The 12,634-nt window shown below is 35.5% G+C and overlaps 1 long non-coding RNA gene across 2 annotated transcripts in view; it reads right to left on the reverse strand.

Annotated features, from left to right (window-relative positions):
• The window catches only part of LOC141380132 (uncharacterized), a 337,436-nt gene that overhangs the window by 102,799 nt on the left and 222,003 nt on the right, over window positions 1-12,634 (reverse strand). The gene's annotated exons all lie outside the window — the stretch shown is intronic.

A 12,634-nucleotide genomic window follows, 5' to 3' on the forward strand; every position in this document is an offset into this window, starting at 1 on the left:
TTATTTTATTTATATTTTATAAATGGCTTTTTTTATTTCATAATTTATACATATTTTATATATTTTATAAATAAAAAAATATTTAGTTTAGTTTTTTTTATTTTAATATTTCTTTTTACTTAAATTTTATTTCACAACTATTTTATTTTATTTATATTTCATAAATAGCTTTTTATTTTAAAATAATATTACATTTTATTTCATATATATTTTATAAATAAAAAAATGTTTAGTTTAGTTTTCATTTTATTTATTTTGTTTAACCTTATTTTATATTAATGTATTTTTTACAATTATTTAATTTATATTTTTCAATGGCTTTTTTATTTTATAATTATATAATTTTATTTTATTGCATTTTATAAATACAATTTTTATTTTATTTTATTTATATTTTATGAATAAAAAAATATTTAGTTTAGCTTAGTTTTAATTTAATTAAATTTATTTATTTTTATTTTACAACTATTTTATTTATATTTAAATAAAAACAATTGAGTTTAGTTTTTATTTAATAAATTTTTTTAATTATTTTTATTTAATATAATTAAAGCAGACTGATTTTATGGCAGCAGGTTAAACTTTCTGGCTCACTTACCGCACTTGCACACAATAAAAAAAAAAGAGACTTGGGCCTACTGGTGTTTGTGCCGTTGCATGCAAGCTTTCTACATTAATAACCACCTTAGAAGATATTGGGTGTTGCGAGTCACTGGCATTGTTATTTTGGGGCTCGCAGGCTGAAAAGTTTGGTCACCCCTGCACTAGACAACTTCTTAAAAATAAAAAGTACTTGACATAGCATTTATATACTGCTCATCTCAGATAATTTGAAGTGCTTCTTCTATCCTCACTAGCTAGTCACTAAAGATAAACGTGTCTGAAAAATCTGAAGGTGCTTTATAGAACCCAAATCATCAAACATTGCCATGAATAAACTCTAGAAGAACCAGAAACTGACACAAGAGCTCAATGCAAAATGGCCGCTGGAAAGAATAGCCTTTTGTTTAAGTGCGCTAGCAGGTTTTGAGCTTATATGATGTAGTTCAGGGTCTGAACGTCTCTTTTTTGTTTCTTAATTGTCAGGTAGGCGTGAAAACACAGTAAATGAGAGTCAGTTTAAGCGAAAGCTATTCACAAGTTGCTTTTGTTCTGGCTTACGTTGACAAAAACAAAGTGGTGTGGTGCGTAAGTGAAACCTTCTCGTTCGTCTGAGCGGGACAATGGAGGTTGTCAAGACACCTGCGTTCATTATTCAGACGACTCCATTCATTTAACACATGTGCTGGAAAAACCACTGAGAGATTCAGGAGGAACAGCGCACTGCAAATACACAACACTAGAGAAGAGAAGCATAAATAAAACCTCATTTGAGAAACATACAGGTTTAGACATGAGTGGATAGTACAAAAAGTATGCTTATGTTACATTTCATACAAGGAATTAACAGGAAAATAAAGAAATATACACTCACCGGCCACTTTATTAGGTACACCTTACTAGTAACGGCTTGGACCGCCTTCAGAACTGCCTTAATCCTTCATGGCATAAGATTCAACAAGCTACTAGAAATATTCCTCAGAGATTTTGCTCCATGATAGCATCACACAGTTGCTGCAGATTCGTCGGCTGCACATCCATGATGTGAATCTCTCATTTCTCCACATCCCAAAAGTGCTCTATTGGATTGAGATCTCGGGACTGTGGAGGCCATTTGAGTGCAGTGAACTCATTTCATGTTCAAGAAACCAGTCTGAGATGATTCGTGCTTCATGACATGGTGTGTTATCCTGCTGGAAGTGGCCATCAGAAGATGGGGAGACTGTGGTCATGAAGGGATGGACGTGGTCAGCAACAGTACTCAGGTAGGCTGTGGCGTTGACACGATGCTGAATTGGTACTAATGAGCCCAAGAAAATAAAATCTCCCCCACACCATTACACCACCACCACCAGCCTGAACCGCTGATACAAGGCAAGATGGATCCATGCTTTCATGTTGTTGATGCCAAATTCTGACCCGACCATCCGAATGTGGCAGCAGAAATCAAGACTCAAACCAAGCACCGTTTCTCCAATCCTCCATTGTCCAATTTTAGTGAGCCTGTGCGAATTGTAGCCTCAGTTTATATATAATTGTTATGCAATTATGTCATGTTATACGGTAATATTTTAAATATAAATATCTGAGGATAAATAAATTAAAATATACAATAAAAAATTTTATGTTTCACTTTTCAATCGTTATCGATTTTATTTAGGACTAAATCCAAAAGTATTTTTTTCACTTAAACATTAAATAAAAATAAATTATTTAAATACATCAAGTTTATTGTGCAACTTTATAGGCAAAATAGTTTTTATTTCTCCTACTCCAAACTACTAAAACGAATGCTTCATTTAAACTCTTTAAATGTTTTCATTCTTATGTCATTCGTTTAATAATATCTAGAAAAAATAACTAGAAGAACTTAACAATTAAATTGCGACATATTTAGTAATTTTGTACTCGTCACTGTTTCATATATGCTCACCGGCCACTTTATTAGGGACACCTCTCCAACTGCTCGTTAACGCAAATTTCTGATCAGCCAATCACATGGCAGCAACTCAATGCATTTATGCATGCAGACATGATCAAGACGATCTGCTGCAGTTCAAAGCGAGCAACAGAATAGGAAAGAAAGGGGATTTAAGTGACTGAACTTTGTTGGTGCCAGACATGCTGGTCTGAGTATTTCAGAAACTGCTGATCTACTGGGATTTTCACGCACAACCGTCATTAGGGTTTACAGAGAATGGTCTGAGAAAGAGGAAATATCCAGTGAGCGGCAGTTCTGTGGGCGCAAATGCCTTGTTGATGCCTGAGGTCAGAGGAGAATGGCCAGACTGGTTCCAGCTGACAGAAAGGCAATGAGTTCAGTTTACTCAAATGGCCTCCACACTCACCAGATCTCAATCCAATAAAGCACCTTTGGGATGTGGTGGAGATTCGCATTATGGATGTGCAGCTGACTAAACTACAGCAACTGTGTGATGCTATCATGTCAGTATGGAGCAAAATCTCTGAGGAATATTTCCAGTAGCTTGTTAAATCTATGCCCCAAAGGATTAAAGGCAGTTCTGAAGGCAAAAGTGGTCGAACCCGGCACTTGTAAGATGTACCTAATAAAGTAGCCGGAGAGTGTATAGTGAGTTCATGAAAATAATATTTTGTTTCTTATTTAGATTTTCCTATGTATTAGTGTGTGTGTGTGTGTGTGTGTTGTGCAAATAACTGTGACATTTTTTTAAATACAATATAATTTGTCATTTTTTTAAGTTAGTCATGAGACCAAAAATATTTTGGAGCGTTTAGTGTCGTGCAAATATCCACCCAGTGATTCATGCACACATTTCAAACAGAGATCTTTTGGGATGTTCATGTTGTTCTGCGAAAAAGAGAAAGAGACGGACAAAGAGATGGAGAGAATAAGAGAGAGAGAGAGAGATAGTGAGAGGAAGCAGGGACGGAGTGGATGTGTCTCAAGATGGTGTTTGGGTAGTGAGAGAGCAGATAAGATGGCACCATCTGCGTCTCGCCTCCTGTTGGGCTCTCAGGAGGAACGGCTCCATGACGACTGCGCAACCGGTGGGAAATGAATATTGAAAAATATCTGGCAACCGGCGGTAATTGGGGCTAAAGACAACAAGTCACAGACACTCAGCGGATTGGTCACAGATACTCTCCCTCTCGGCGTTTGCTGGCCCGGCGTCCCGCTGAACCCAGGTTGTGGGATAATCTCGAGCAACAACAGATTTGCTTTCCATTACGTGCGCATTAGTCATGGTGTATTTACGGGCTAACTGCCATGTAGCGCCAGTTCAGACGCCGCTCCGTTCCAAAACACAGGTTATTGAAGCTATAGGCATACGCCGATATTTAAAATATTGTTAAAGTGTATATTGAGCAGATATACCTGTGCTGCTAATCCCACATTTTCATGACCAGCTAAAACCAGCCTAGCCAGGTTGGGAGCCCAGCAAAAAACAGCTATGTCCAGCTTAAACCAGGCTGGTCAAGCTGGTTTTAGCTGGTATTAGCTGGTCAGTTTCCAGCCTGATGAGCTAAGACCAGGCTGGAAATGGCTGGAAACCAGCCTGGAAATGGCCAAAACCCCTCTAAAACCAGCCTGGTCGACCAGCTAAAACCAGCCAACTAGCCTAGGCTGGTTTAAGCTGGATTTTTCTGCAGGGACAGCGGCATGCATTAGCAACATTAGCAACTTTTAAAAAGTTTACCTGTGAAATAAAGTAGAGTTGTACTTGAATGAATTCCAATATGTTAATACAACTAGCGCTGCTACAAACACCAAACAAACTTAGCAATGCGTGTTATTTTCAAAGTGCAGCATATTTCAAACCTACGAAAGACTGTGAAGTTATAAAACGCACTGGAAAATCATTCGAAACAGCATCAAGAGTATCAAGGAGAAACATAAATAAGCCAAATTTGATTGTTAAGTGTATCTCAGAAAAACATTTGGCTAGCCAAACTCTGATAAAGATGATGATGAGCGAGAGAGCAAAGAAACTGGTGACAGATGCTCCTAAAGCCTAGATTTTAAACATCAGCAGATCGCTGTGCCGTTCACACTACATGACTTGACTTTGTGTCTTTTAATCTCTGTGGTGTTCACACTACGCAACACTCTGTGAACGATCCACAAGAGGGGGGTCACACACTACATGATCTGACAACAACTCATTCCCCAATAGCTCATTCAAGCTACCAAACCACAGCCAATGAAAATTTGAGGAAGGAGTCGTCAGAAAAGCTGAACACTATTGGCTGCTTGTGTGCGGATTACATCACTGACAGCGTTTCAAGCTTTGGAGAAAGCATTTAAAAACATCGTCAAATCAGCTGATTTATGAGCGGATTAATCACTCATCTGCAAGGTTTGAGTGGATAGATACACAGAGAGTTTTTCATTTTTGTAATTTTATAACTCTTTGAAATAAAACTAACATATTTATAACACACTGCCATTTTCTAACTATCAGTGTATTTCTTTCTGACATTGTTATTTTTTATTACAAAACAGTAAAGAACTGAGCATTTCTGCCTTAAATCACCATATTGGTCAAAATAACTGCATGCATGTCTGATACTTTTCACTGTGACTTTAAATATGTGTGCATTTTCTTGCCTAGCAACTTCCTGCTAACATAAACAAAACTTTCTGATGGCAAAAACATCAATTTACTTCAGATATCTTTCAAAACAGCATATTCTGTGCTGTGAAATAGCTCCTGTTTGAAAGTGAAAATGAAAGCCAAGACCTTTGCGTGTTCTAGTATCTTAACAACATATTTATAGGCTGTATTGCCAAAAAAAATATTATATTTTTAGGGTAATGGTGTCATTAAATATGATGCCAGACATTCAAAGCTTAATTTTAATATCTCAATAATAGCTTTGAATGTAAATATGTTGTGACAATATGGCGTTTCATATGAGAACGGTCAGAATGAGCAGTATGGTAATTCTAATAGTTACAGAATTCTAGTTCCACTGTTAATATAGCCTACTCTCATGTCTGTGCTAACGCAGAATGAAGCGAGTGCATCGATGCCCATTCTGACCAATCACAGATGTTTCTGCTGAGCTCCTGAACACACAGCCATTCAGCTCATGCTGATCTGCTCTCTCATTGGCTGCAGCTCGTCACTACATCTGACCACACGTGGGGTTGAGTCGGCCGACTGCTCTGGAATATTTAGCATGCTGAATGTTGGATTTCCGTCTGCGAGGTGTCGGCGAAGCGTCAGCGAGCCTCGTCGATGCGTTGTTCAGTAGTTCACACATAAAGAGCGGCGAGCGCCGAGCACACGCAGATTTCTTCCCGATCACAGCCCGATATGTCAGCGAGCTTGTTAACTTCCAAATCGGGCTCAAATCAGGCTTAAAATCCTCTAGTGTGAACTAGGCATAAAGGGTTCGTCAGGAGTTCTGCCAGAGGGACTAAACCAACACACGGCGTCTTACCTCTCTATTGTAGAGCGCAAAGCGTTTGTGGTCCCAAAGCCGCATGCTGGAAGAAACACTTAATCTGTTTGAATGAGCTGGTAATTATGCTTTAGGGTGCAGTACGAGTGAGCTTATACTGCGGCGAGACTCAGTGTGAATTAACACCACTTTCAGAGGCCTAATTAATGACGGCCTGACAGACCTGGACTCACACGCTGAAATAAGTCAAATGATCTGGAAAAAGACAAGATGAACTTAGACATGCTCTGTTCCGAATCCCAGTGAATACTACACTACCTAAATAAGCACTAAAACACTATCTTTAGTAAATTATTGCACGGCTGTACTCGATTCTGATTGATTAATCGAGACATTCCAAGGTATGTTGCCAGCCTAGTTTAAGCTGGACATAGCTGGTTTTAGCTGGGCTCCCAGCCTGGCCAAGCTGGTTTAGCTGGTCATCTCCCAGCCTGACCAGCTAAGACCAGGCTGGAAATGACTGGAAACCAGCATAGGCTTGATCTTAGTTTTGATTATTTAGTTTTATCAGTTTGTATTCAGTTAGTTTTTTTATTTAATAAAGACCTTAGGTTACTTTGTCAGGTAGTATAGTGTCATGTAGGAGCATCACAATGCAAATGTTATTTTACCAGTATATTTTATATTTATACCAGTTTTCAGCCCTCAATTTAGGTATCATTTACACCCCCTTCAGCACATTGTTTTAATAGCAAATGCAGTTGCGTCCGTGGTTGATGCATTGCTATTTTGAGGAAACTGAAATACACCACACCATTGACTAACTAAAAGCTGCTCTAAAGTCAAGTTATTTTGTGGTTATTTTAAGAGCACGTTAGTGATAAGTGCCTTTGTGGGTCCAAAACGCAGGTACACGTTGCTTATTACACACAGAGGGATGCACAGCAGCACACAAACATCTTTAAATATGAAAAATTAAAAGATTGAAACATATTCTTTAATAAAAAAAATATTTAAAAACTTACCAAGATATTAAGATAGTAATATAGAATGAGTTCATATAGTAAGAATTAAGAAAGTAAGTACAATATTAAAATAACAATCATAAACTAATATGACTGCCCGTCATCCAAATAGTTACAAAAAATTTACAATGAATAAATAAGCATAAAAATGATAGTACGCTAACAAAGAACATATAATGAAATAATAAAAGCATAAAATAGAAAAACATTAAATAAAAACAATAAGATAAAATTTTATATAAAATAAAATGAACACACTACTAAAGATAAGATAAATAAAAAATAATATTTTAAAGTACAACGAAAACACTAATAAACACAAAAATAAGATAAAGTTTAACCAACTAGAAGCTGCTCTAAAGTCAAATTATTTTGTTATTTAAATAGTGTGTTACTGATATGGCCCTGTAGGGAGGTCCAAACGCAGTAACACGTTGCTTATTACACAGAGAGAGACACACAGCAGCACACAAACATCTTTAAATTTAAAAAAAAGGATTAAAAAGTATCCTTTAATAAAAATATGAATATGTAAATAAATATAATAATACCTTATTCAACTCAGGGGGCTTTAGTGAATCTAGCTCATTCTGCTTGTTGCTTATGAGCAGATTCGTTTTCTCACTAGTCAAGCATTCGGTTTGTGTACAGAGTGCACCATGTAAATAGCAAATACACCATTGTTCGACTGCAGCTTGCTCTTAAAGGGAAAGGTAGATGAGAATCTGATGGGTTTTATGCCAAGGGCGTAGGTTTGCACCTGACATTGGTGGGGACTGGGGACGAGTCACCCCCGCCAAAAATGAATATTGTTTATATATATATATATATATATATATATATATATATATATATATATATATATATATATATATATATATATATATATATATATTGCTATTTATTATTTAACTGCTAGTCATGCGTGTAGCCGAGGGGGGTTGAAAGACCAACAGTTGGATTATTATTATTATTATGTTTGAATTTATCTTATTATTCAAATAAATTCTCACTGAGGAAGGTTGAATGCGCCGGCCAGTTTGTTATTTGCCTATAGGCTTCAGTTTTTAATTTAAATCAAATTTCCCAAAGAAAATTATGATAAAAAAAATTGTATTTTAAAAATAAGTATATTTACATATTAGAAGAGTTTAGATGCAAAAACCTCTGAATGACATTTAATATTTTCTTCTAAAACGAGCATTTTTCTCCAACTCCTGTGTGTGGACTCTGTGATTTTACTTTTATAGTGACAAATACATTCTTTTCATTGCCTTTAAAGTGAAATAACTGAACATAAATATACAAGGCTGAGAAAAATGCTCATTTTACATGGCATTTAGAGGTTTTGCCATCTGTACTGTACTTCATTTCTTTATTCTAAGAATTTAAAGTCCTAATTTCTAGTTCAAAGTTTTTTTTTATTATTTATAAAACTGTAATAAAACTTACCGTTTAAATGTGTAAATAAAGCAGTTTGACAAAATGGTAGGAAATAGTTTTGGTACATCAAAAAGTGTAGTTGTAATAACTATCCAACAGGATTATCCAGCAAAAATCAGTTCTTAATATGTCACTAAAATGTCATATTTATACCTCAATTAAACAGAAAATCAGGTGAATAACTGCAAAAAGGTTCTGTTTTTCAGAAAACAAATAACCCCTTTCAATAAGCTGGCTACAGGCCTGAAAGTGTATGTTAAAATGATGTTTATTAACTGATAAAGAGAGAGTTTAATAAAGACTTTCGTTCATTTTTCGTACAAATTAAACATCTCTCAGTATTATTAAAAGATGGAGCACAGGCTGTAGTTTTTCTGACAAATTGTTTCAACCAAAATTGGAGATGTTACTGTAAGAGATTAGGAGAACTGGCAGGGTCATATACGTTTACATGTAGGTGTTTATTCTGCAGTTAGTTTTCAGGGAATATTGTTTACAGACTAGTCTGTTTTAACGTTAGACTGAACGTAAAAGCGGTGAAAACACTAGCATAACGGCATTATCATCATGGACTCATTCAGTAGCGAACTTGAGTTTATGTGACTCACACTTTTCGTTGGAAAAAGCTCTTTATGTCCACCTCTTCTTGCTACCTCCATCCTAACTTGTGCGTGTCTGTCATACACCTCACACATTGAGAAATTCCCCCCGCGCAGTTGTTTTGGCGCTTGTTTGTTTCTGAAACTATGATCTGAAAGCAGCCACTCACATGACAGCAGGGAAAGGCACAGCCAATCACAATGTTCATATGTGTTTGGGGGCGGTGCGACTGGAGGAGAGAACGAGATTTAACCCTTTCGGCATGTCTAGGTTTATACTGACAGCACGATGTTTTTAAGTGAATTAAATTATTGGTGGGGACATTTTGGTAGTTTGTGGATATTGGTGGGGACATGTCCCCACCCTAAATCTACGCCCCTGTTTTATGCACATTAATGCCCAAAACACAACCATAACTCATTAAGAGAATACGGACAACCCTTTAAAGCTGCGTTCACACCAGACGCGGAACACGCGTCAAGCGCGAGTGATTTACATGTTAAGTCAATGCAAATGCGCAAATAGACATCCTGCGGCGCGATACGTGCGAATGGCGCGGCGCGAATGACGCAAATTGTGCGAATGGCGCGGGGTGAGTTGAGCGTTTTGCGCGTTTGACGCGCTCAGCGAGCGTTTCGCGCGAATCTCTCGAATTCGAAAATCTGAACTTCAGCGTACATTCGCGCCGCGTTAACCAATCAGAAGCTTGCTCTTGTGGGGGCGTGATTATGATGAGAACCTGTTGTCGGTGAAGGCTGGAGGATTTCCCTCGGAACACCGACAACAGGTTCTCATCATAATCACAGTTCATCAAACTCGGCTGGGCTCAGTCAGAAGCACCGCTGAAAGCCTCCGTCATCCAGGTTCAGTTTCTGGAGGAGTTTATGAGCTCACAGAGCTGGATGCACCTCTGAAAAGATGTAGTGAACTCAGACACGACTCTAAACGTATCGACGCTGTTTTTCAGTCTTCATAAAGCACATAAACACTGTTATTTTCTTCATAAAATCCATGTTAGCCATTTAGCTATGAAGCTAGAGTCTTCAGGCAGACAGAAGCCCTGCCCATCACACGAATCTGTTCTGAAGTGAATTTGACATGCGAATGAAGCGGGGTTTGATGCGCGAGTAACCTCAAATGTTTACGCGGCTATTACGCGCGAATATCGCGATTTATCCGCACATACCGCGTCTGGTGTGAACACAGCATAAGAATATGCGCTTGGTGCTACAACCATTTTTCCTGTACTTAAAATAGCCAAAGCAGATTTGAACATGTCCTAAGTGTATCTGTACCATGCACTTTAGATCTTAGATTGTTAAAACAGAGCTCACTGTCTTGAACTTGAATATAGACACCATTAAGTTGCTGTGATTTACCTGAATCTGCACTTTTTGCTCAGGAAGATGCAGAAAGCATTTAAAAAAGCTACCATATTTATAAAATAAGGCACACAGGCATACCAAATGTAAAATAATTCAGGTGGTTTTCCACTCAGATCAGATCAGGTGTGTTCTTGAGTCCTTTAAAAAAAAGTGTCTCTCGGGTCGTTCGGGTATCTCTCTCCCTCTGGCGATCGTCTGAATCAAACTATTAATATTCAGGCCTATGGACAGACGACACTCTGGTATTCACTTTGTGGATTACTGCGGCTGATAATGTCGCTCATTAGTGTTTAATGGAGGATTTGAGGACGTGAGACGACCGCCGCAGGAGAAATGACTGCGTTTCTCGTCCAAGAAAGACTCAGTAGGGGGTCAGAGCTTTGGAAACTGATCTGTGTGTGTAAATACAGGGAAAATAAATATGTTTATTGGACGCTTGTTTACTTTTCGAAGGATGTAAATGTACATTCGATAAACATTTATTTTTCTTGTTGTGACTCTTACGTTTACTGGAAATCATTGCGGTGCTTTCAGTGATATTAATGCTTTTGTGTATTAAAAACATTGTGCAAAAGAAATAAGATTAATAAAATAAGTCATATATACAGTTAAGGTTAGAATTATTAGCCCCCTGAATTATCTCTGTTTATTTCCCCCCCAATTTATGTTTAACGGAGAGATTTTTTCAACACATTTCTAAACATGATAGTTTTAATAACCCATCTCTAATAACTGATTTATTTTATCTTTGCTATGATGACAGTAAATAATATTTGACTTGATATTTTTCAAAGCACTTCTATACAGCTTAGAGTGACATTTAAAGGCGGAATTAGGTCAATTAGGCAAGTTATTTTATAATGATGGTTTGTTCTGTAGACTATCAAAAAATATAGCTTAAAGGAGATCATAATTTTGTACTTAAAATGGTTTTAAAAAATTAATTACTGCTTTCATTCTAGCCGAACTAAAACGAAAAAGACTTTCTCCAGAAGAAAAAATATTATCAGACATCCTGTGAAAATTTCCTTGCTCTGTTAAACATCATTTCGGAAATATTTATAAAAGAAGTAAAAAAATCAAAGGGGGGCGAATAATTCTTACTTTACCTGTATATAAAATATTTTAAGATAATAAACATTAAGAACATTTAAATTAAAATAAAATGTAAGGTCAAATATTTATAATACACATAAACAGCATTACTTTCAGTCATGAAGCACATGATTTTATCCAAATAATAATGCAATAAAATTAAAATAAATTAAAAATAAACCAAGATATTCTTATAAAACAATGTGATATGAATAAGTTCAAATAGTGATATTAAATAAAATAAGAAAATATAAATAAGGCAAATATTAAAATAATTATTATAAATATATCTAATATAAGTTTCTATTTTCCAAATAGTTACCAAAATTTTGAACAAATAAATTAAATGAACATAAAAATGATCAGACATTACTAAATAATAATAATAATAGCATAAAATACAAAAAAAATAATATAAATAAACAAAAAGACAAAACTATAAAATTAAATATTTTAATATTTTAAAATTACTAAAATTAAAATAGTTTAACAATAATATTATAACATAAAAGAATTAATAAAAACAAAACATTTGTTAAAATTATCAAATTAAATACAAAAAATTATAACATACTACGAAAAATAAAATACATTTTAAATCATAATATAAAATCCAACAAAATAATATAAACACATAAATTTATTCAAATTATGAAGTTAAATTAACAAATAATTAGGCAAAAAGTAAAACAGAAAAAAATATATTGTAAGTAAAACAAAATTAGAGTAAAATTTTAAATGAACAAAAAATATTCTGTGTTCCAAATAGTTACATTAAATAAATAAATAAATAAATAATTTCCCGGAGATGGGTTGCGGCTGAAAGGGCATCCGCTGCGTTAAAACGTGCTGGCAGTTCATTCCGCTGTGGCAACCCTGAATTAATAAAGGGACTAAGCTGACAAGAAAATGAAAGAATGAATGCATAAATAGATATAATATTTTTACACAACACAAAATATGGACAAAACGTACAAAAATGCTAAACACTTACGCCGTAAAATTGACATATTTCATCTTAAAAGTATTTTAAAATAATCAAAATGAACACACAAATGCAAAAATAACATTTAAAAAAGCAATATAGTGCATCAA

This window comes from Danio rerio, chromosome 22 (genome assembly GCF_049306965.1).
Source record: "Danio rerio strain Tuebingen ecotype United States chromosome 22, GRCz12tu, whole genome shotgun sequence".
Taxonomy (NCBI): domain Eukaryota; kingdom Metazoa; phylum Chordata; class Actinopteri; order Cypriniformes; family Danionidae; genus Danio; species Danio rerio.